A 22,696-nucleotide genomic window follows, 5' to 3' on the forward strand; every position below is an offset into this window, starting at 1 on the left:
ATCAAAACCCGAAGTTTTGATGCACACAAATTGTAATTCAAATTTAAAAAATCTTAACGTAGATGTTTCAAAACACCTATTGATCTACTGAAACCAGTACAGTAGAGAAACTGCAAGTGAAATTAATTTATTCAGTATAGCGTATAATATGTTAAACTTAATATTTTGGCTGTAAATATGAATTTCATTCCCCCTTATTATTTCTTGCATTTATATCTTTTTGAAAATATGAACACAGTAGATATTTCAAAACACCTTTTGATCTACTGAAAACAGTAGACAAAAAGTTTCAGAGGAGTAAGTAGAAAAGAGACATGAAATAATACCCAAAGAAGTCAACCATTATGTTACATACTTTTTTATTTCACTTTCCAAAACCTAGGAGCTCGAAATAATACATGCCATGAGATTTACTAGACAGTCTGCTTTTCTGTGATTGATTCGTCGTGCCCAGTCGGGGATTACTACCGTTCAAGGTAAAAGGGGAAGGGGAAGAAATCCACCACAGGACCATGACGTATGAAGTAACATGTTCACAGACATCCAATACAACTGATAAGGGTTCACCTGACCTTGTAAATGTGGGAAACACGTTTCACGCTGGTTTCCAGAATGCTGTGGCTATATCTGGAACTAACGGTCGAATGAGATATCGTTTGTAACATTTAACAATGACATTTCGTATTTACAAAATATGAGATATGTAGACTTTGATTTATTTATTATAGTAGACGGTAGAGAATTACTTACCACGAAAGTCAAGTTCTAAATTGCAGACATCAAAATCTACTCCAGGTTGTAAAATAAATTTGTGATAGACAGCAGATAGGTTAATAAGGTTTACAAGATTGCTAACGACTCTTAAGATAAACGTTAACGTTCGACGAAGGTTATTGAGTGAGAAAATGGGAAATTATTAAAAATAGCGGCCTAGTTGAGTGAAGATCGAAGGTTCGAATCTCTTATAGATCCGGCTATTTTTTCAACTAATTTTTGGTGCGTAATAGATTTAATGTATTGTCGACATTTATAAGAAATAAAATATGAAAACTCTCCTCCTCCGTAGTAGTGCGGTCTAACACTGAGTTTTGGACTCCAACTGCAGCGGGACGGCATGGATTCGAGTTGTCCTGGGTTCTCGGCCTGCTATGTGTATAGGACCGGCGGCAACCCACCATCGTGAGGAAATTGGGGAGCTACGATTGACTGGTGTAACCCGGTTTCATATATCTTCTATAACGGCTGAGGGTTCGACGTGCTGACCAACGTCACCTCGTTGCCAGTTGAAGATCTCCACAACTATAGGTAGGATTGTGGAAGGGAGATTGACAGTCAGGAGATAGCCCAAGGCCCTTCGAGCTTTTAAAATATGAAAAATATTCCTTCCGTAAATCTAATTTCTCGTTATTGTCACGTGAAATTTATTTTCAGTATGACTCCTGCAATACTAATAAGTTCCTAAGTCAGATAGTGAGATTGACAGAGAGATATTAAAATATGAGTTCACTGTTTAAAAACTAAGCATTAACACATTTTTATATTCACATACCTCTTTACAAATTCCTGAGCACGTCACTACAAATGAACCAATCTAGTGCACACTAGAGCCTTGGCTTATCAATACCTATGGGGTATCCTACAACTAGAATCAAACCACAACCTCAATTTTCGAAGCTGTAGCCTCTCCATGTAAAACGATTGCGTCGTAAATATAGTGGATTTTGCTTAAATGTTTTGTGACATTCATACCACCTTTATTTCATTTGCTACAAAGGAGCGTTTTGGTGTGTTGTTTATAAAGAGGCGGGTGGGGATTATATTTCTAATGCACATTGAATAAATTGGTCTTAACTTATAATCATGCCGTATGAAGGAACGAACTCGTGGGGTAGTGGTTATCGCAATGGGTTGTCACTCTAATGGTCGTAGGTTCAAATCCCCACGGTGGCAAAAACTTTTCGTAAGCTTTATTCGTCCCCATTGTTACTATTTGAATTAGTCTTCTTTGAAATTAACAACGAAATGGTAAGATGAGGACAGGTTTCTTATTATAAGAAATGGTAATTTTAGTGGTCTCAACGCATCTAAAATCAAAAATACTAGATCGACGTTATTTTCCTACTGAATTCTAAGTCCACTTTATGCACAGATAGGCTAATCGGGGCTGGACCTACAGTTTAAAGTGAGATACGAACCACTATGTGTCTCCACTTGTTATCCTGCACTGTACTTAAACAAACAGCTCCCCACCCCCATTTCTAAAACAAATTTACAATAAATATGGTATTTATAAGATAATCATTATTGATTTGATTGTTTTTATTACTGAACGTCAAATAAAACATTTTCTATAATCACCTCTTCGTCCCATCTCTCCCAATATCTTTCTGTTCCTCTCTTTTCTCCCTTCGCCCCCCCCTCCCACACACATGTATCAAAATAAATATTTTCTTAGACTTGTATGTGTATAAATATAACACTAAATACCCCCAAAATTACTATTTATTTTCTACTCTCCGTCACCCCTCTCTCACTCCCACAACCCCCTCATTATTATTGGCGTTCGCCAGACCATAGCGGTAATGTATCGACGTCTTGTAATCAGTGTGTCCTTTTCCGAGTTCCAGTCAGGTCGCATAATGTTTCACATTCCAATTTAAATGTATCCCGAGTCGTGATTAGCCTATGTGTGCAAAAAGTGATGTTAAAACGAACTCTTGACCTCAATCATGCAATTTGTGTATTTTCTTTCAGCTGTGGATCCCTCTTTTCGCGAAAAATAACGAATTAACCTAATCATTAACTCAATAAATAAAAATACATCTCTAAATTAATTAATGAAAACTGTTATTACACCCAAACCACTATTTTATCGTAAATGTAAATGAAATGTCATCTCACGTAGTGAAAACAATGTGAAAATTGTTCTAAGGAGTGATATATGATTGTCAAACACATACATGAATACATATATTAAGTTCGTGAACTATAATTGGGACAATTTAATACTAATTTGAAACGATTAAAGTCAATTAAAGCGACAAAGTAAACTTTTGCGCAATCTTTCTGCCGATTCGCATTATTGAAACAATATTTAACCAATGGGGACGTTATCTCATATTTGAAAATGCTGCATTGGTTGAACTTCCTGTGGACAAGACCGTGAGCACACCTCCTGCTCCTACGAATCAAACTTCACTCTGATTGGAAGATCGTATATTTCACAACACTTCCTTGTTTCAGAGCTACCAACATAATTTCGTAAGACGTTGGACTTAGAAAAATTCCATGCGACAGATTTTTTGAACATGACTGTACCTATCATGATCATTATTTTGTTCGAAATTTTCGTAACACTTAACACACGTTTATGAAGATCTTCAATGGTTTGTCCCGAGACACACAAACCAATGAATCTGGAAGCAGTTTCATTTTTGTTCCATCTATAACCTAAAATACTGTTAGCATACCTAACTAACATACTGTCACCAAGTAATTGATGATCTCCTAACTTAGGAACGAACTCATCTAAATCACAATGATGATCATTATTTATTTCACTTGAGTGTGCATTATAATGAGCTTTGGGAAAGGGAGGATTTTCAACCGCTTTGATGCTCAAGACACTTCCTGTATCAGGAGCATCTAACAGTTTTCCTGCCTTGAACCAAAATTTATCTTTCTAGAAATTTGATCATTTTTTACCCATGTCCTACCATTACCATAGGATTTACGACCAGATCCAACATTATTATTACACCCTAAGTTTGTTATCTCTTTTCTGTTCGACATGCCTTGGTTGTTGTGCTCCTTAATCATAGATACATTAGCTATTTTAGATTTATTCTTTTGGTTACCATAAGCTTTACTAGAATCCATATACCTAATTGGATTGTTTTTTAAAGACTGAAAATTTTCTATGGCCTGCAAAGTTTGTCTCAGTGTATGAATGTTATTCACCACCAAGTGTTCACTTATTTTGTAAGGTAACAACGAAAATAACTGAGCAATAAGATGTGCTTCATCAGCGTGTGGTTGTATAGATTTCAATTTTTTGTAATTCTTATTCGCAAACTGCAATAAGTTCTCCTTACTGTCTTTATCATAAGGTGAATTTAGAACTTTAGTCAAATTTACAGATTTCCATCTATCGTTTTGATAATGGGATAAGAAATCTGTCTTAAACTCAGGATAAGACTTAAACTTTAATTTATTTTCAATATACCAGGTACGTGCACAATCTGTGAGTAATTTAGGTAAATAATTCAAATATTCACTCTCGTGAACATTGTAAATTTCCAGGTTTTCCTCTACCTTTTCTATAAATTCAGATGGTATCGTATCTGAAGAAACACCATCAAAATGAGGAAAATGCCTCAAATCTTGTGGTTTAATTATTGGCTTATACCTAACCTTTAATGTATCTCTCGACGGATCAACTTCCGAATGTTTAACATTTGAAACATTTGTCGGAGGAGTCATCTTAGATGTATTACTTACATGCCGTCCAGCCCTAGTTGACTTGTCACGCTTTAACTTATTTCGCTTATTAGCTAGTCTAGTATTACAATAAGGACCATCATCTACGCATGTACTATCATGAACTGTGTTATGTGGAACGTAACCAACACTAGGTCGACTTACACCTACATGGCTTTCATGATTTAGATCAACCGGTCTAGCATCAAGCTCATGAAAAACACCCTGCTTTGAATTCGCATTTCCATTCAACGATGTTATATTTGTACCGACCGCAACAGGAGTCAGTACTTTATCCACCATATTTGTTAAATTGGACTCAACATGAGACAAAGCTTTTCTAATATTAACATTTAAGTAAGAAACTGCACGATCATTCAACATATCACTATCTTGAGCAGTTTTACTGTATTCTAGACAATCATCATCTTCGCTTCGATTATCAACATTAGGTGAAGGTTTGGATGAGAAAATGATGCGACTTACATCATCGGATTCATAATCAACAACATACTTATTTTGCTGCTCACCCCTAGTTGTCATATTCGCAAATGGCCTAGTGACTCGCAATTGATCTAACGTAGTATGTACATATCCTAAATCCTTCCTAACATAAAGACAGATCATTCTCCTCACAAGCCCTAAAACATTTCTCAAACTTCAAATCAAATTGCCTTGACAGGTCTTCGATGGCACTTGCGATTTTGCTATCAACATCGTCAGCTAACGAAACCAACCCCCCATTGACCTTATTGTCAAGAGTATGTAAATCTTTAACTACCTTGTCATTCTTACTATACATTCATTCCTATACTGACCCATTTCAATTTTGAGATCTTTAAGCTCCTTAGTATGAGCCTTACTTGCTTCGGTTAGTGAATGCAAAGCTGTGTCTACCTTTTTATTTTGTTCTGCTTGCACCTTCAAAGCAGTGTCAAGTTTACTATTTAGGGAATTTAGTAACCCCACAATGTCCATCAGTGTGACATTTCCTTCAACAATTTCCGTCATTGCTTATAGGCTATGTTGAAACAAATTTAGTAATTAAATACGTAAATACACAAAGTGAACAATTTATAATCTAGTATAATCAAATATCGACTTTTATGAGACTATAAAAGGCAGTAACTTGAGTTTCAGTTATTTTAATAATGACTGAGACTAAATGAGTCTCATATATCTAATATGACCTTAATACGACATTTTTCCTCGGCTTACTGAATAACACAGCCGTGGTCATTTTCTTAAAGATAATAATGAAAATGGTTTCTTTTTTTTTACATCATAAGTTACGAGAAATTCAAGTTTAAAATTTTATATGTTTTAAAATTACTGGCACAATAATTATATTCACTTTTGAAAATATAAGGAAAATTACCAAAATCAAGTGTTAACGAACGATGTGTTTAAACAAAATTAAACAACTGAGTTTTAAAAACGTTCATACATAAATTCAGTACACATTCATATATATAATGAAGCATAAATATTGCATTACGTTAACTTTTTCACATATTACAGGTTTTTCTTCACGTTAATCACATCAAGTCAATTTATTACCATGTAGAATTACTTCCAATCCTGCGTAGATTTTTACGAGAAAATCGGCACGAAACGCTCGATTATCAACAGTAGAAACGAAGACAATTATAATATAAATATACTTATTACTTAAATATACATAATTATGTATATTTATAAGTTCAATAGATTTTTCAATTTCAGTATAGATAATTTTTCATATTAATAAATTAGGCCTTGCATTTTGTAGCTACATGCATGTCGACAAATACTTATCTGTAGGTTCGTCATGAACACAAGATGGCTGCCATTTAACGTCGTTTCGACCGGTCACTTTTTAATGTCCATATCACTTTTAAGGTTCTTCACGGCATTTCTGAAGATCGAAAAACCGTTACTATTCTTTATGTAACAATCTTATCACATTTCCCGGACAAATCTTGTTGTTATATCAGAAATATTTGCAATTTAGGTCTCCGAAATATTTAGCGACTCCATACTCGTCGTCGGTGATCTTTTAGATGAAGCAGTGTATCAAAACTCACACTGTTACAACTTTAAGCACAGAATACAAACTTGTTATAATTTTTCGAGTGACAAATATAGAATTGTACAGATATTATGCATGAAAATGCTTGTAAAATAAATTAGATACAATAAAACAGATATTACAATATTCTATCACATGTTTACGTATTTTCTTTTTACCTTTTTCAGTTATTTTAAGTTTTACAATTTTGATGGGAAAAATGTTATTTACGCACAACTTAGATTTTTCCCTTTATGTGAGTTGGCTATGTTTCACAATTTTAGGATTACTTCACAACTTTAGAATTACTCTTCAAGGCGCTTATTTTAACAAATCGTAACTTTATCGTTGAAATTCTGCCAAACCTTATTTCAAATGGTTTGTACGTGTTAGTAATGCATATTAAATACATGTTCGTATCCATATACTTATGAATGAGCAAGTAAAAGCTGTTCAAGCCAAACATAAGTGCGATTTTGCATAAATTAGCAATTCACGGTAAGCACATTCTTGATACATCACCAAACCAAATTACATCGCTGAGATATAAAAATATTTTAAATGTTTGAAGTTTACATACGTACTTCAATTAGAACAAAGCCAAAGTGATGCAAATTAATTTTCTACAAATATAAACTACCAAATACGAACTTAAATCGTAGATTTCAAGTGTCAGAATTATTTTATTTTTTCACATTATGATGGTAGTCCTTATGATACCGTCATACCCTATTCCATATACTTAAACAAAAATACCAACTTCCCTGATTTTCTATATTTATCATAATACCTTCTTTTTGTTTAACAATGATTTAGTTTCCTTGGTAATCCAAGCAACCTGATTATTATGGTAATTTCTTTTTCTTTTAGGAATGTTTTTATCAATAACTTTGGACAGATTTTCTAAAAAATATTAACATCATCATGTTCAATAATCGTACCACTAACATCTAGTAGGTCATAATATAATTGTAAGAAATTACCTTGATTAAATACATAGTGTTCAGTACCAACATTAGCATTTTCTTTGTGTTCTTTAAAATCAGAGCTATATTCCAGCAAAAAATCAAAAGGAGGATGAAAATTGTCTACATTTGTTAGAGTAGACAAAGGAGCATCCAATTTCAAGTATTCTATATTAGTAATCACTAGATCTAGCACATTATTTGTAGATTGAGAGTAGAATGCTAAATTTACTTGTTTACAATTAAGTATCTCTAGTAATTCAAACATTTTACTACTCTTCAATTCAGGAGGTTGGAAATTACTACTATTTTATTCACTCCATTTAATACTAGGAATAATAAAATCACCAATTATTAATAGGTTTTTTGAGCAATCAATAAAGTTATATATACTGCTGGACAAAAAAAACCGGACACTTGCATTTTTTGTGATAACGCATAAATTCTGATTCGAAGGCTAACTAAATGTTGCAGAAATTATTGGAAATAAAAAAAACCTGAATATATTCAACAGAAAGCAAATTAAAATTTATTGTTAATAAGTTAAATTAGAACATAAACGAAAGTTACAGAAAACTACCAAAAAAAATTAGAAAAAAAATCTTAGCAATATTTTGTTTTAATATTGTTAAGTGCTACTGGTGGGGTATATAAGCTGTCTAGTAGCGGGTGTTACCTCCCCTGCCATCAATTACAACTTGTAACCTCCGTGGCATACTTCGAATAAGGTTGGCAATCACTTATTGGTCCAATTGCTCCCATTCTTCTTGAATAGCAAGTCTTAGCTCTTCAATTGTTCCTGGAACTATTGCACGGTTTCTGATATGTCGTTTCAGTTGATCCCAGACATGCTCTATCAGATTTAGGTCCAGACTTTGTGGTGGCCATTCTCATCGCGTAATCCCAACTTTGTCCAGGTACTCCGTGACAATATTTGCAATGTGAGGACGCGCATTGTCATGCATAAAAACAAAATCTGGGCCTATGAATGGTGCATATGGTACTACATGATCTGCAAAATATTCTGTAATATACCTGCGAGCTGTCATTGCCCCATTCTCTACAAGAACCAACTCTGTACGTCCTTGTAAAAAAATACCTCCCCAGACCATTACACCACCGCCTCGAAAGGGTGTTATTTCAACGAAACAACATTGTGCATAACGCTCACTAGATCTTCTGTACACTTGTTCACACCCGTCTGATGAACGTAGGTTGAATTTTGACTCATCGGAGAATAAAACCTTTTCTCACTGCTCCACATTCCAATGTAAGTGTTATGTAGCAAATTCCAGTCTTCGCTTCCGGTGACGTGCTAACAACCTGGGACGTGTAGCCGGCCTCCGAGATGATAAACCACTTTCATTTAGTCTTCTACGAACTGTTCGTGAAGAAACCACAGCTCTATGAACATTTCTCAAACGCCGTGCCACAATATTTGAAGTCGTACGATGGTTCCGTTAAGACTATGATACACATGAAACGATCTTCCCGTGCTGTTGTGCATCGTTTCCGACCAGAACCCGGTCTTCTACCATAGGAACAAGTTGCATCATACCGTCTGAGAGCTTCATTGATAGTACTTTGTGCTATATTTAGCACCCTAGCAATATAGTGTACACTACGACCATCATCGCGAAGAACTACTGCTTTTACTACCTCTTCACGTCTCATTTTCAAGCTAGCAAACTTACAGTACACTTGCAAGATAAACACCAGAAATGACAATATCAATAATATCTGTTACTATGGTTACTATGAACCAAAATTCATGCCTCTCTAGACATTAAACAAAATAACATCAACAGGAATTGAAAATCAATAAATTAAAACAAAATTATTTCCAATTTTCACTGTATTTTCTATTTTCTTCATAGAGGCATCTCCATTTTTGTTCCTTTTTTACACTAGGCTGAGTATATATATTATGTTTCGACCTCCATAACCCTCAACTGACTTCTCTTGCACTGTTCTGGATCTCCACTGTTGTATTCTGTTGACTTTCATGTACGCTAACACTCTGCGGACACGGCCCTTCGATTGAGTTTGTCTTTTGAACCCGGCTGTTTTTTACGACATCCGCAAATGAATTACTTTCAATATTAGCATCGATTTTCGCATCCAGTTCTAGATTTAAATCTTTAAGGTGAATTACCTCGGCCGGCAATGCTTTTATTTCATCACATAGTTTGTCATGCGAGGATAACAGTTTCATCATAATTGTTTTAAATTCATCACATCCGTGGCAGCTATTATTTCTTACCTTTGATTTCGAATTTTCTGAATCACCTTTCTTCATCGTTGTTAGACTCACACAGATTGTCAATGTTTTCAAAAGTGTTCTTAATTTGCTTTCCTGGGTTTGCAGAGAAACATTTAGCACATTTATACGAACTTGTACCATTCTCCATATATATATTTCATATTCCGTTTTTCCAAAGTTCAAAAATTCATTAACATGAAATTTGACCTTACATACCATACAGTATAAATATTGCTGTTTGCCAAATATTTTGCAATTACACAGTCCGCACTGTCGATTACTAACTCCACCATTACCCGCCATACTAATATTATGTAACTTGATAAATAATTTGTAGTTATTGATAATTTATAATTTCAAGATGATAAACACACCCACACACTGTGGTTTGTCAAAAACACTCGTATAAATTCAGAATATTACAGGATAGTAAAGCATTCCGAATCACTCCACCGATTCCTGTTCCGATTCCCACTCTGAGTTGGAGTCAATCACAGTCACCGTCACCGTTCGTCACGTAAACAAATCACTTTGTGTTGATATCCGTGCTTCAATTTACATGTTTTAGGTCAATTATTCACCAGAAAATCACTCAGTTGGGATTGATCATATCTTGGTATATTCAAATTTAAGGACAGTTACTTAAAAACATTCCAAATTGGATTAAATAGTACTAAAAACTGTTTTCTTACGTAACAACAAACTTCAACGTTCAGAGCCAGCTGAAACCGGATCCAGATCCAGAATTGCACTAGCACTTACTGGAAATCAGGCGAAATATACACCGATCAATACAATTATGGGATCATGGGAAATATTCATAACTTTATGTGTCATCGATGACATGAAGAACGAAGATGGGCGTGAAAGTAAGTAGTACAGCAAAGAGAATTCCACACCCGAAAATGAGGTATAGTGAGGTACACAGTGTTGCCAACCTCTTACTCGAAAAAATAACCAAGGTTTTTCTTTTTCGGTCTAACCTAACCTCAAACAAGGAGCTGGCAATCTTGCTTGAGGCTTTTCTCGCAGTGTTGCCAGCTGGGGCTCGGTGGGGCTCGGTGCCAACCTCTTACTCGAAAAGTTACCAAGGTTTTTATTTCTTGGGCTAATCTAACCTAACGCGAGGAGCTGGCAATCTTGCTTGAGGCTTTTCTTGCAGTGTTGCCAACCTCTTACTCGAAAAAATAACCAAGGTTTTTATCTTGGTCTAACCTAACCTCAAGCAAGGAGCTGGCAATACTGCTTGAGGCTTGTCTTGCAGTGTTGCCAATATTTTACTCGAAAAGTTACCAAGGTTTTTTATTTTGGTCTAACCTAACCTAAGGCAAGGAGCTGGCAATCTTGCTTGAGGCTTGAGGCTTGCTTTAATTAATTGCATAAATCAAGGTTGCCAACCTACTGGTATTTCTACCATGGTTTTTTTTACAAAAAAAAAAAAAGAGAGAGGGGGAAGAGTTAAACAACCGACAATGCTGCCAACACCTACCTATAGTTTTTCTTACTTGATAAGGGTTTAGCCAATTTATACACTGGCGTAACATACACACACTGTGCAATAGAGCCGGCAACAAATATATACTGCCGTAAAAGAGAGATGGCAGCACAGTATGTGTGTGCATGTGTGCGTGTATAATATGTAGCATTATTAACTAGAGTGTGTTGGCAACCCACCTGCAATTTAAAAAAAAAAACTAGAGACGTCAATGTTGCCGTAAGATAAAGAGGGAGACTAAGCTGGCAACAGTGGTGAGCGAATATGCCTTATTTCCAAGTCCCGGGGCGCTAATGTATATCGGGATTTTTGTAAACCTCTCTCGCGGGAACGATGTGCCACACATGTGTGCGCGTGCTTCTTATTATTTTTGTATTGTGATGCAAACAAACAAATAATAATTGTTTTTTTTAGGATTTCTAGCCTCTATAACCTCGCCAGGGTGCGTGGGTGCTCAACACCAGTTCTAACGGTCATAGCTATCAAAAACCTAATGCCTCTGTAGAGTTTTGTGAGTTATTATTTTTTTTAATTTGCGCATCGAACTAACTTATATTGGATTTTGATCGTAGTGTGCAGTGTTAATTTGATCAGAGGTGTCTTATTGGCTGGATTGTTGTTATTCTGCAGCACTGTTAAGGTGAAATCCAAATTGTACATGTGCTTGTCGAAATGCTTTTGTATGCGTGGAAGAGTGTGCTTGGACCAGTAGGGAAATTTATTTTTCGCACCGAGGTCTGTCGCGAAAGTCTTCGTGCTTGAATTATGCGAGAGAGTTGTTGTCGAAGATTCGTCCAATAGGAGTTGGCAACACTGACTAGTTGCTTCACAATTTTTTTGTTTTTTAAATATATGATATTTCACAGGTGAGGCTAACCTACAAGTTACAAGTTGACGGCGTAATCTTCTATAAGATGATAAGTATGCAATAAGATGAAGAAGATGCTAACTGGCAATAGCCGTGTTAATGTTTCCAGCTTTCTACCCCCTCTCACCGGGCTTCCTCCCTCTTATGGCACAGTGGTATTTAAGGATTTGATACTCACACAAGTGGTTTTTGAAACTGTAGGTCCACCCCTGATTAGTCTTACTTACAGGAGACTCTTGTAAACACTACAGGGACGAAAAAAAACAACATATTTTTGTTTTTCCACATGTATGTATGTATGTAATGCAATTTGTGTGGTGGCCAAAATTTTGAATTTACGGCTTAATTAATCTGCATGAATGCTTAATGTTTGATTTTTTTTTATTTCTAGTTCGACATGAGATACACACAATTTTTATTTTTTGAAGTACAGTTAATATTACCTAGTTCGGGTTAAGCTGTAACATACAACTAGCGATCGACATGACCACCTGACACACAGACAGAGAGAGTGTGAGCAAATTCAAAGTGTGATCTATTGTGAACTAAACTAACCTCACTCACCCACCCACATATAGTCTTACAGGTAACTCAAAAAGCAGAAAGTAGTATATAGCATGACAGGTCGATTTATCGTAAACTAAACTAACCTCACTTGCCCACCTACATATAGCCTTACAGGTGACTCAAAGGCAGAAAGGCAGCTATATTATTTGTAAGGGCCAACACACAAGATATATTGCAAACTAAATTAACCTACGACATAAGCCATGGACACATCTTCCAGATAGGGTATAAGCAACTCATCTCTTGCAATTGTATAACGGGGAAAATTAACCTACAGCTGGCAACACTGTTTGAGTTGCTTTCGACGAGCCAAACTTATATTTTGCAAATAGGCTCTACAGCTAGAAGCTTGAAACATATACCCTCGCAGATTATGCCAACTTACCTCATGTAAAAATATTACCTAGTGCGGTTAAGCTGTGATATACAACTAACGATCGACACGACCACTTGACACACATACGGAGAGAGTGAGACAGCTTATACGCAATATATTCCTACACATGTACTGGGTTTAAAAGGTAACTTGCAACAACTATTTTACTCACCCCCTATCAAAATCTCCTAACCACATGTTTTTGATACTTGCTGCCAGAACATGGCGGTTTTAGACTGTAAATTCAACCAGATTATTCTATTTGTGCATGATGCCTGCATTTGGAATATTTTATTCTTGGCATACGGTATTTTGCATGCTCCAGTAATCTTGCGCTCGATTTACGGAAGCTATGACGTGTATTTCCTGTTTCGCGAACATGCGAGAATTTTTCACAATAGATAATATATTGCAAGAGCGAGTTGTTTGTGTATATAAATCTAGTTTTGGAAATGGACATGAACATAATGTCAAAAATTATTGCATAACTTAAAAACATTGATATTTATTGCACTAGCAAAGGTAAATGTGGAATGCCCTGCCCCCTCAGCTGTTAGGTTAAACACCATAAAAATTTTATTACTGATAGCAAGCATTCTCATATCGACAAAACAGATCTAGTAATGAGCTGTCTTGCAAGTCTCCCGAGTGAAGGAATATGATGCTACTATAAACTGTAAACAAGATATGCAGTCCCTCGCATGAGATGTACGAGGCTTATGAACCTCGACCTATAGAGTTGTACAATGGATGTTTTTTTAAGCATAGCGGTGTGTTTTCGCTTATTTCAATGTCATCGAGCGGGCATGTAAAGAAGAGGAGAGAAAAAAAAGGAGGAGGGGTTATAACGGATAATTCATATTTCGATTTCAATATTTTTGCTAGTCACGATTCACCTGCTATCTAGAAGGACACTGGACGATGGCTAAAAGCGAGTGAAGGAGAGAAATGTTATTTTTTTTTTTTTTTGATTGTGTGTGATGAAATAGTTTTAGATAATAATAGTAGGCCAATAGAATTGTAGAAAATGGCTGTATCGTGATGCGAGGCTGAAAGCAATTTCGAAAGCAGTCTCGGGCATCTTCGCGTTCAGCCAACAAGGAAAATGCACATGGAGGGTGCAACGGTATTGTCTATGGATGGTTTTTCTGAATAAACATACATATCAGTTTTTGCAGTCTCCAGATGGGACCGGAGCTTTTGTTTTGGTTGGACAAGGGGGTTCAGATAAATGCATGGACATCAAAATAAAAGAAAAAAAATTTACTCCACCGCTCACATGTATTGAGTCTTCCAATAACACACCTCGCGGGGCGTACCTACATGTATGCAAAATATAGTTAATGTCTTATTTCTCGAACCTGTGGTCTGCAGATTTGTTTTTGTTGGCAACAGAAACGGAAAAAATGGCACCATGTTATTGTATACTGATATGGGTGTACTGTAATCATAACAATTTTTCTAGTTAAAAATCTATGTCGAAAAGCAATGTTGGGTGACTTGTCTGTGTTGGGTCTTATTAACAACTTCACAGCTGTACCTGCACAACTCATCGACTACAAGGCAACAATGTTAGGAAATGTGTGCATGGCTCCGAGAATACAATTTAAAATCACTAATGTGGCATGAACCCACTTCACTTGTGTGTATTTGAATATGCGAAAATTAGACACTTTGAATAATCGAGGAGAACAATCACAAAAACAGCTTGCACCGGTATGACGTGTTCAAACTTCAGACGATTTTTGTTAATCTACAAAAGCCAAGTGCGAACGGAGATCACTACGAAAATTGGGAAAAAAGAAAGAAGCGAGGCTATTTCGGCTAATGGCAACGATGAGGATGAATAATGGTTGTTTTGATAAAATTGACGAAGTCAATATGCCTAGCCTAAAATAAAATTCAACAATTAATGTTAAATATTTACCACTCTGAAATGGCGACGGCTATCATCATAACATCACTTGTTTCTGACCAGTCCATATTGGCTTTTTTCTACCCCTCCATAAATTCGATTCGAAAGGCACAATTATTCCAGTTCTTGAATAAAACTTGCATATGCCCTCAGAAAAAAAAACAAGAGAAGAAATAAATAAATCAAGTCATGTATATTCTTCATCCCCCAATTTTCTTCCCACAACACCACACGAAGCCTCGAGTTTCGGATATTGTTGTTGTGCGACAGGATAGGATAGATGAACCGTATGTTTACCGAGGACCAGACGTAATCAAATATTTTTTTTTGAAAAGATAGTTGAAGAGGTTGAGACCATTGGCAGCCTCTTATGTGAATCGAAACCAAATGTTCTTATTATCCAGCGATGAACTTCAATCTCACAATAATATTGAAACGTGTCCGGTGTGCGATCAAAGGTTTCACCGACGAGAACCGGAAAGTAATTTCATCATAATTATTTCACCGGAAACTACATCGGTGGAATCTGTAACATAATGTATTCATGTATGCGTTTGACAATCATATATCACTTACTAGAACAATTTTCATATTGTTTTCACTACGTGAGATGATATTTTATTTATATTTACGATAAAATAGAGGTTTGGGTGTAATAACAGTTTTTATTAATTAATTTAGAGATGTATTTTTTATTTGTTGAGTTAATGATTAGGTTAATTTGTTATTTCTCGCAAAAAAAAAGAGGGAACCACAGCTGAAAGAAAATACACAACTTGTATTATTGAGGTCAAGAGTTTGTTTTAATATTATTTTTTGCACACATAGGCTAATGACGACTCGGGATATGTTTAAAATGGAATCTGAAATATTGATTATGCGACCTGACTGGAACTCGGAATAGGACACACTGATTACAAGACGTCGATATATTACCACTTGGTAAGAAATTGTAGTGTTTCAATTCACACACACACTCACAATTTAAAACAACTAAACTGATCGCAGGCCCAACTGGTGGCTGGCATACACAACTATCCATCCACCAGTCGTCTTCTGGGGCGTGTGTCTCGATGAGTGTCAACAACCTCTATTGTGAAGTAAAATCTGTAGGGGTAACATCACTCTCCAATTACAATGTTGGCAAACTTTCCAACTTCATCGTGAACGACGACAAAGGTATTGGCTACCTGATCAAAATTATCAACACGCTGCCTCCGAGATTCTGGAATGTTGCCGAAGGAAAGGGACTCGTGAACGACATCATCAACAAGTTATTTTTCGAGATGCATTTACCTGGCTACCAATACTGCGGACCGGGTACCAAACTCGAGAAAAGATTGGAGAGAGGAGACAAGGGTGTGAATCTGTTGGACGCGGCATGCAAAGATCACGATATTGCTTACAACACGCACACGAATTTGGATGCACGTCACGAAGCAGACAAGAAATTGGAGCATGCCGCTTTCAGGAGGGTCATGAGCAGAGACGCTTTTTTGCGAGAAAAAGTTGCAGCATTGGGCACCACCATTGCCATGAACACGAAACAAAAATTTGGATGGGGAATCCTACCTAGAGTTATCTTTAACTGGCAACGAGGTGATCTTGGTCAGCACGACGAACCCTCAGCTGTTATAGAAGATATCTGAAACCAGCTTACACCAGTCACTCATAGCTCCCCCAATTTTCTCACGATGGTGGGTTGCTACCGGCCCTATACGTAGGCCGAATAAATTCCGACCAGAGCCGGATTCGAACCTATGCCGTCTCGCAGCGAACAATCTCAAGACGAGTGAACGCCGTAACTCGCTCAGCTACGGAGGAGGACTCTATCTCTCTCTACTTTTTCTCTAATTTTCATCATCATTGTTAAAATTAATCCAAGAGAAAATATATATTTTGTGTTGACATGGGAAATATGCAATAAAAAAATGCATGATTAATAGTTAAGGTCAAAATCTGAATAAACAGTGAGGGTGATACACGCAAGCTTCCAGGCATGTGATTTGCACAGAATTAAATATAAAATGAGAGATGGAAGGTTTTTGTTACTATTAGAATTTAAGGACGGAAAATATGTACAGCGAATGAATACTACGTTTGACTAATCGTGAAGATGAGTATCACAGTACGTTTTTTATCGTTCTTATATAAACGTTGAAACGTTTAAGAACGTATAAGAACGTTTACCGAAACGTTGAAACATTTCAACGTTTCGGTAAACGTTCTTATACGTTCTTAAACGTTTCAACGTTTATATAAGAACGATAAAAAACGTACTGTGATACTCATCTTCACGATTAGTCAAACGTAGTATTCATTCGCTGTACATATTTTCCGTCCTTAAATTCTAATAGTAACAAAAACCTTCCATCTCTCATTTTATATTTAATTCTGTGCAAATCACATGCCTGGAAGCTTGCGTGTATCACCCTCACTGTTTATTCAGATTTTGACCTTAACTATTAATCATGCATTTTTTTATTGCATATTTCCCATGTCAACACAAAATATATATTTTCTCTTGGATTAATTTTAACAATGATGATGAAAATTAGAGAAAAAGTAGAGAGAGATAGAGTCCTCCTCCGTAGCTGAGCGAGTTACGGCGTTCACTCGTCTTGAGATTGTTCGCTGCGAGACGGCATAGGTTCGAATCCGGCTCTGGTCGGAATTTATTCGGCCTACGTATAGGGCCGGTAGCAACCCACCATCGTGAGAAAATTGGGGGAGCTATGAGTGACTGGTGTAAGCTGGTTTCAGATATCTTCTATAACAGCTGAGGGTTCGTCGTGCTGACCAAGATCACCTCGTTGCCAGTTAAAGATAACTCTAGGTAGGATTCCCCATCCAAATTTTTGTTTCGTGTTCATGGCAATGGTGGTGCCCAATGCTGCAACTTTTTCTCGCAAAAAAGCGTCTCTGCTCATGACCCTCCTGAAAGCGGCATGCTCCAATTTCTTGTCTGCTTCGTGACGTGCATCCAAATTCGTGTGCGTGTTGTAAGCAATATCGTGATCTTTGCATGCCGCGTCCAACAGATTCACACCCTTGTCTCCTCTCTCCAATCTTTTCTCGAGTTTGGTACCCGGTCCGCAGTATTGGTAGCCAGGTAAATGCATCTCGAAAAATAACTTGTTGATGATGTCGTTCACGAGTCCCTTTCCTTCGGCAACATTCCAGAATCTCGGAGGCAGCGTGTTGATAATTTTGATCAGGTAGCCAATACCTTTGTCGTCGTTCACGATGAAGTTGGAAAGTTTGCCAACATTGTAATTGGAGAGTGATGTTACCCCTACAGATTTTACTTCACAATAGAGGTTGTTGACACTCATCGAGACACACGCCCCAGAAGACGACTGGTGGATGGATAGTTGTGTATGCCAGCCACCAGTTGGGCCTGCGATCAGTTTAGTTGTTTTAAATTGTGAGTGTGTGTGTGAATTGAAACACTACAATTTCTTACCAAGTGGTAATATATCGACGTCTTGTAATCAGTGTGTCCTATTCCGAGTTCCAGTCAGGTCGCATAATCAATATTTCAGATTCCATTTTAAACATATCCCGAGTCGTCATTAGCCTATGTGTGCAAAAAATAATATTAAAACAAACTCTTGACCTCAATAATACAAGTTGTGTATTTTCTTTCAGCTGTGGTTCCCTCTTTTTTTTTGCGAGAAATAACAAATTAACCTAATCATTAACTCAACAAATAAAAAATACATCTCTAAATTAATTAATAAAAACTGTTATTACACCCAAACCTCTATTTTATCGTAAATATAAATAAAATATCATCTCACGTAGTGAAAACAATATGAAAATTGTTCTAGTAAGTGATATATGATTGTCAAACGCATACATGAATACATTATGTTACAGATTCCACCGATGTAGTTTCCGGTGAAATAATTATGATGAAATTACTTTCCGGTTCTCGTCGGTGAAACCTTTGATCGCACACCGGACACGTTTCAATATTATTGTGAGATTGAAGTTCATCGCTGGATAATAAGAACATTTGGTTTCGATTCACATAAGAGGCTGCCAATGGTCTCAACCTCTTCAACTATCTTTTCAAAAAAAAATATTTGATTACGTCTGGTCCTCGGTAAACATACGGTTCATCTATCCTATCCTGTCGCACAACAACAATATCCGAAACTCGAGGCTTCGTGTGGTGTTGTGGGAAGAAAATTGGGGGATGAAGAATATACATGACTTGATTTATTTATTTCTTCTCTTGTTTTTTTTTCTGAGGGCATATGCAAGTTTTATTCAAGAACTGGAATAATTGTGCCTTTCGAATCGAATTTATGGAGGGGTAGAAAAAAGCCAATATGGACAGGTCAGAAACAAGTGATGTTATGATGATAGCCGTCGCCATTTCAGAGTGGTAAATATTTAACATTAATTGTTGAATTTTATTTTAGGCTAGGCATATTGACTTCGTCAATTTTATCAAAACAACCATTATTCATCCTCATCGTTGCCATTAGCCGAAATAGCCTCGCTTCTTTCTTTTTTCCCAATTTTCGTAGTGATCTCCGTTCGCACTTGGCTTTTGTAGATTAACAAAAATCGTCTGAAGTTTGAACACGTCATACCGGTGCAAGCTGTTTTTGTGATTGTTCTCCTCGATTATTCAAAGTGTCTAATTTTCGCATATTCAAATACACACAAGTGAAGTGGGTTCATGCCACATTAGTGATTTTAAATTGTATTCTCGGAGCCATGCACACATTTCCTAACATTGTTGCCTTGTAGTCGATGAGTTGTGCAGGTACAGCTGTGAAGTTGTTAATAAGACCCAACACAGACAAGTCACCCAACATTGCTTTTCGACATAGATTTTTAACTAGAAAAATTGTTATGATTACAGTACACCCATATCAGTATACAATAACATGGTGCCATTTTTTCCGTTTCTGTTGCCAACAAAAACAAATCTGCAGACCACAGGTTCGAGAAATAAGACATTAACTATATTTTGCATACATGTAGGTACGCCCCGCGAGGTGTGTTATTGGAAGACTCAATACATGTGAGCGGTGGAGTAAATTTTTTTTCTTTTATTTTGATGTCCATGCATTTATCTGAACCCCCTTGTCCAACCAAAACAAAAGCTCCGGTCCCATCTGGAGACTGCAAAAACTGATATGTATGTTTATTCAGAAAAACCATCCATAGACAATACCGTTGCACCCTCCATGTGCATTTTCCTTGTTGGCTGAACGCGAAGATGCCCGAGACTGCTTTCGAAATTGCTTTCAGCCTCGCATCACGATACAGCCATTTTCTACAATTCTATTGGCCTACTATTATTATCTAAAACTATTTCATCACACACAATCAAAAAAAAAAAAAAATAACATTTCTCTCCTTCACTCGCTTTTAGCCATCGTCCAGTGTCCTTCTAGATAGCAGGTGAATCGTGACTAGCAAAAATATTGAAATCGAAATATGAATTATCCGTTATAACCCCTCCTCCTTTTTTTTCTCTCCTCTTCTTTACATGCCCGCTCGATGACATTGAAATAAGCGAAAACACACCGCTATGCTTAAAAAAACATCCATTGTACAACTCTATAGGTCGAGGTTCATAAGCCTCGTACATCTCATGCGAGGGACTGCATATCTTGTTTACAGTTTATAGTAGCATCATATTCCTTCACTCGGGAGACTTGCAAGACAGCTCATTACTAGATCTGTTTTGTCGATATGAGAATGCTTGCTATCAGTAATAAAATTTTTATGGTGTTTAACCTAACAGCTGAGGGGGCAGGGCATTCCACATTTACCTTTGCTAGTGCAATAAATATCAATGTTTTTAAGTTATGCAATAATTTTTGACATTATGTTCATGTCCATTTCCAAAACTAGATTTATATACACAAACAACTCGCTCTTGCAATATATTATCTATTGTGAAAAATTCTCGCATGTTCGCGAAACAGGAAATACACGTCATAGCTTCCGTAAATCGAGCGCAAGATTACTGGAGCATGCAAAATACCGTATGCCAAGAATAAAATATTCCAAATGCAGGCATCATGCACAAATAGAATAATCTGGTTGAATTTACAGTCTAAAACCGCCATGTTCTGGCAGCAAGTATCAAAAACATGTGGTTAGGAGATTTTGATAGGGGGTGAGTAAAATAGTTGTTGCAAGTTACCTTTTAAACCCAGTACATGTGTAGGAATATATTGCGTATAAGCTGTCTCACTCTCTCCGTATGTGTGTCAAGTGGTCGTGTCGATCGTTAGTTGTATATCACAGCTTAACCGCACTAGGTAATATTTTTACATGAGGTAAGTTGGCATAATCTGCGAGGGTATATGTTTCAAGCTTCTAGCTGTAGAGCCTATTTGCAAAATATAAGTTTGGCTCGTCGAAAGCAACTCAAACAGTGTTGCCAGCTGTAGGTTAATTTTCCCCGTTATACAATTGCAAGAGATGAGTTGCTTATACCCTATCTGGAAGATGTGTCCATGGCTTATGTCGTAGGTTAATTTAGTTTGCAATATATCTTGTGTGTTGGCCCTTACAAATAATATAGCTGCCTTTCTGCCTTTGAGTCACCTGTAAGGCTATATGTAGGTGGGCAAGTGAGGTTAGTTTAGTTTACGATAAATCGACCTGTCATGCTATATACTACTTTCTGCTTTTTGAGTTACCTGTAAGACTATATGTGGGTGGGTGAGTGAGGTTAGTTTAGTTCACAATAGATCACACTTTGAATTTGCTCACACTCTCTCTGTCTGTGTGTCAGGTGGTCATGTCGATCGCTAGTTGTATGTTACAGCTTAACCCGAACTAGGTAATATTAACTGTACTTCAAAAAATAAAAATTGTGTGTATCTCATGTCGAACTAGAAATAAAAAAAAATCAAACATTAAGCATTCATGCAGATTAATTAAGCCGTAAATTCAAAATTTTGGCCACCACACAAATTGCATTACATACATACATACATGTGGAAAAACAAAAATATGTTGTTTTTTTTCGTCCCTGTAGTGTTTACAAGAGTCTCCTGTAAGTAAGACTAATCAGGGGTGGACCTACAGTTTCAAAAACCACTTGTGTGAGTATCAAATCCTTAAATACCACTGTGCCATAAGAGGGAGGAAGCCCGGTGAGAGGGGGTAGAAAGCTGGAAACATTAACACGGCTATTGCCAGTTAGCATCTTCTTCATCTTATTGCATACTTATCATCTTATAGAAGATTACGCCGTCAACTTGTAACTTGTAGGTTAGCCTCACCTGTGAAATATCATATATTTAAAAAACAAAAAAATTGTGAAGCAACTAGTCAGTGTTGCCAACTCCTATTGGACGAATCTTCGACAACAACTCTCTCGCATAATTCAAGCACGAAGACTTTCGCGACAGACCTCGGTGCGAAAAATAAATTTCCCTACTGGTCCAAGCACACTCTTCCACGCATACAAAAGCATTTCGACAAGCACATGTACAATTTGGATTTCACCTTAACAGTGCTGCAGAATAACAACAATCCAGCCAATAAGACACCTCTGATCAAATTAACACTGCACACTACGATCAAAATCCAATATAAGTTAGTTCGATGCGCAAATTAAAAAAAATAATAACTCACAAAACTCTACAGAGGCATTAGGTTTTTGATAGCTATGACCGTTAGAACTGGTGTTGAGCACCCACGCACCCTGGCGAGGTTATAGAGGCTAGAAA

This window comes from Lepisma saccharinum, chromosome 7 (assembly GCF_977018435.1).
Source record: "Lepisma saccharinum chromosome 7, izLepSacc3.1, whole genome shotgun sequence".
NCBI classification, from domain to species: domain Eukaryota; kingdom Metazoa; phylum Arthropoda; class Insecta; order Zygentoma; family Lepismatidae; genus Lepisma; species Lepisma saccharinum.